The sequence below is a fragment of the Herpailurus yagouaroundi genome, unplaced genomic scaffold (genome assembly GCF_014898765.1).
Source record: "Herpailurus yagouaroundi ecotype Mexico unplaced genomic scaffold, PumYag 67681, whole genome shotgun sequence".
Lineage (NCBI taxonomy): Eukaryota > Metazoa > Chordata > Mammalia > Carnivora > Felidae > Herpailurus > Herpailurus yagouaroundi.
Genome location: NW_024420481.1, coordinates 4,956,621 through 4,961,336, shown reverse-complemented (window position 1 = coordinate 4,961,336; position 4,716 = coordinate 4,956,621). Strand labels below are relative to the sequence as shown.

Genomic DNA, 4,716 nt, shown 5'->3' with positions numbered 1-4,716 from the left:
AAATGAGTGATTTTGTCTAACTAAATCATCTGGAAGCATATGGCCCAGACCACGGGAGTTTCCTATTATGATAGAGAAAGATGGGATAAAATAGGCAAAAAGGGAGATGCTTAGGCTTTTAAAGGTGTCTGGGTGGGGAAAAACACATTTTAAGACATTTCTTCTGGAAATGTCTGGCTTGAGTAAACTCCTTCAGTCTTAAGGTTCCTCTTAAGAATGTAAGGGACACTACCTACTCCCCCTCAGGTTCCCCTCAGGAATTTAACAATCAAAATATCTAACTAAAATAAGTAAACCATAAAACTTATGATATATGAGGGCCAGTATGACCATAGTCTGACTCGTCACACAATGGAATCGAGCCAATCAGGAATGGACAACCCAGCACATAGAGTTATCAGGCCAATAAGGGTAGAATCTGAGAAGGAATGAGGGGGAAGGGAAGGGCCCACCCCTCCCAAGACCAAATCCTTATAAAAGAAAGTCCCTTGCCTACAGTCGTGGGCATTCACTTTCAAATGTCCCGTCTCTCTGCTCCCTTCGGCAGCACATATACTAAAAATTGGGGGGATACAGAGAAGATTAGCATGGCCTCTATGCAAGGATGACACTCAAATGCCCCCTCTCTGTAAAGAGAGCTTTCATAATATTCTTACTTTCTAATCTTATATTCTAATAAACTTTTGCCTGCTGCTCCTTTTATTCTGTGCCCACCTCTTCATTCTTCGAAGCTTAGAGACAAAGAATACCGGGTACTGAGGTAAAAGAATCCTGCAACACTATCTTAACTCTTATCTTGAAATTAAATGACCGTCCAGTTTACATGTGGTATGGTTAGAGAGGTCATTTAAACTCACATATATGTCTAATACTGTGGGACCCAAGGAATTTAACAAAAATCCCCTACCTCTGGACAAGCAGAGCAAGACTAACTCCATTTTGTGCTACACCCACCATCTCATGTATAACCCTCACATGACCTACTTATTGCTTAAGACATTCCCCCACCCTAGTCAAGCCGCTGAGCACACCCTTACTGGAAACCGGCTCATATAAGAATGAGGAACCCCTAACCACCAAAGAATGTAAACCCCGCCTTTTGCCCGCCAAACTTGCGCGCCAATTCTTAAACCCAGCCTTTTGCCCGCCAAACTTGCGCGCCAATTCTGACCAGAGTGATAGGCTAGTTCAAACAGTTACTATAGGGTAAATTGTAATTCAATTGGCCACCTGCGTGTGGACTGACATGACTATGCAACTTTCTGTGTGTGTTACAATCTCATTGGCCACTGGCCCCTATAAAAATGCTACGCCTCTTAATCTAGGGGTCCAAGTCCCTGCTCTGCTGTGTCAGGTATACTTGGGCCCAAGCTCGAGCTTGCAAATGAACCCTCGTGCGTTTGCATCGGCATCTGCTCCTTGGTGGTCTCTCGGATTCGAAATTGGGGGGCATTACAATACCACCTGGTACTTAGTTCCTCACCCAGGTCTGCCATCAGTCCCTACATTTTTCTTTGGTTACTGATATTTGATGCTAGCCTGATTTGACAATTGGTCCTGTCATGCCCTTTGGTTTCCCTGAAAAGGGATCTTGAATGGCAGGAGAGCTTGACAGTGCCCTTAGGCCTAACTGTCACAAATGTTTTCCCTATTCAGTTTGTTTATTTTGTGTGCCTTTGGCTGCAGCTATAAAATACCAAACACCCAACTTATTCTGTTAATAAATCAAGCAATTCAATGTATAAAGATTAGTCAGATTACTTGTTTATCAGCATGTAGGAAAATACAGTGGTCCAAATATAAAATACTTAATAATGATATTAAGTATTTAATACATACATTTATGTATGACAGATCCTTAATGAATTGGGGAGTAGTTAGGATTTTTAGGGAGTGTTCCTAAACTTTTAAGATTGATGTCATGAAAAGCAAACATATCTATCTTCCCACCAAAATTTCTCTTCCTGCCAGAGTTGAAGGTAGAATCTTAGGCTATAGGGAATACTGATATGATTCAATGAGGAAGGTTTTAAATTTTTATAAAAACATGAGAAAGGAACAAAATAATTCAGAGAAAGGATATGAACATTCAGAATGCATAAACTGGTTATATCATAAACTAGTTGAATGCCTGAGACAGCTTTAGCAGCCAGATTCATCCATGAATCTCAAAAGATTTTCTGATCATTAATCCATAAATTCACATAAGACTGTTAAAACACACACACACTCACACACACACACACACACACACACACACAGGCCCAAGATGGAGCACTTATGCTATGCCAAATTGCCAAACCAGGATTTAACACCTAATCTATTTTGCAGTTTCAATCTCTCCCAGAAATGTAGTTTTAACAGGTTAGTCAGAAATTTTCTGGTCAGCACTACTGTGGTAATCTGCACCAGGGCCCTCCATCCCCACCCCCCAAAGGAGGATGATGTAATATGCATGATAAAACCCTCTGCCTTTCCCCCTAAGGAAAGGTGATCTGGCCAGAAAATCCTTTCTTTTCTTTCTCTAATAACGTCCTTGTCCTACCCTCCTTCCTTAAAAACCTGCTATTTTTGGACAGACTCCTTAGAGGATCTCTCTACTTGCTAGAAGGGATGCTGCTTGATTCAGGAACGATTTAATAAAGCCAACTAGATCTTCAAATTTACTCAGTTTAATTTTGTTTTTTAACAATACTATGAGGAAATAGGATAATGATAGATTATTGTTTTCAATGTAACAACCCAGAGGCTGTGTAGCTTGTCTGAGGATAACAAATATGACATTCAGAAACTGAAACACAAGAAAGAAATCCTCAGTTCTATGTTTTATCAATTCGTGAAGCCCCCTATGGCCGCAGTCATCTCAAAAAGAAATCAGTAGCAAATGGGGACTAAGTATTTGGCTTTTTTCTAACTTTTTATACATGAAACCCTAAGCCACACGAAAGCATTTTGACAATGTTGTTAGAAGGGGGTGATAGAAACCTGAGCTTTAACTAAAATGATATCTTGTTCTAAATAAATTCACTTTACCTGAAATCTAATATGGATAATTGAATTTTTAAAGGTCATTTACTTTTTCAAGTATCTGTGAATGTAACATAAGGAATTTTCATGCTGGAATGAATACCTTGTGTTAAAACATAGTACTTAGTGATGAGATATAGCATCACACCTATACTTCCTAGATGGTATTTAGATCCATAGAAAGAGTCAAGATGTATGCTCAAATAAGGCTTAGGATAAATCTTTTTCCTAAAGAAGGATAAAATGAACAATGGACCTATGGCAGAAAAGAGACCCCAAACAATACCCCCCTGAAATAATCATGGGAATAAGAAATTCTTCTTGACAGATAACTCAGTATTTGTAACACATTTCATTTGGCAAGGGGGAAGAGTTGCTCATGGGAACACATCTCCAGTGTTCTAATGTGAGGTAATAGTAAATAGGATTTGTCTTACAATCAACACTGTTGGAATACAGAAATTTAGTCAAGCAAGAGGTACTCATAGAATATTGAGAGATTAAAGAAATTTGCTATCCCAATGCCTTTCACGTACTGAATATGAGTTCCATTCCTAACAGGAATGCTCACTTTAAATCCTGAAGGAAAAAATGGTGAAAGAAAGATGGAGAGGAAAGAATAAAAATGACAGCAATAGAAAGAGGCTTAACCAAAATGAGTTGAAAACAATATTTGGAGAATAATTATTTTACTCTCTCAATTTGCTTATAAGTTTTATGGCAGAACTTGCTACAAAAAGTGTACCTTTGGTTCTGTTCCAAATTAATTGCCGTTTAGTATATCCAACAACTATTCATCATGTTTACTAGTTGTGTATATCAATCAATAGGCCTTTGAATTCAGAACAGGTTATATGGGAATCCAAGTTTGGGATTACCAAAATGTTTTTCCTTTCCTACCCAGAAAGTATTGACCTCCAGGCAGGACTGAAACTGAGTAAGGTCAGTTGTCTCACCACAATACCTTAAGGAAGATAATTTTGACCTCAGGACTTTCCTGCCCTGCTGCCCTGGTTCTATTCACTGTTTCCCTCTACTCCCATTTGCTACCTACCCTTCTTGAGCTTCTGTTTCTACCAGGATACTCCGGGATCTTACCTTTCCTCCTAACTACTCACCTCAATAACTCTTTTCTCTCTTTTTTTAATTGTTTATTTATTTTGAGAGAGAGGGAGAGTGCACACATGCACACATGAGCAGGGGAGGGGTAGAGGAGAGAGAGAGAGAGAGAGAGAGAGAGAGAGAGAGAGAATTCCAAGCAGGCTCCATACTGTCAGCATAGAGCCTGATGTGGAGCTCAGTCTCACGAACCATGAGATCATGACTTGAGCTGAAATCAGGAGCCAGATGCTCACCCAGGAACACCAATAACCCATTTCTCTTAAGTGTTCCTTTCCTCAGGGTCCTGTTCTCTAATTTTCAATATGAAGACAAAATATCCTATAACAGAATCTGCTAATAAGGGGAATTTAACATAGTTGTTTGAGAGTTCCAACTCCAGAATCAGACTGAAATGCATTAGAATCTGCCATGTAGTAGCTGAGGAACTTGTGGGCACACTGCTTAACTACTCTGAGCCTCAGTTTTCACATATCTAAATGGGGATAGATAGATAGATAGATGATAGATAGATGATAGATAAGGATAATAATACTTACATGACATGGTTGTTGGGAGGAATAACTATAG

General features: G+C 39.3%; 1 pseudogene; it reads left to right on the top strand.

Annotated features, from left to right (window-relative positions):
- Positions 1-533: 533 nt before the first annotated feature.
- On the top strand, positions 534-630 carry LOC121025599 (uncharacterized; annotated as a pseudogene).
- The last annotated feature ends 4,086 nt before the right edge of the window (positions 631-4,716 follow it).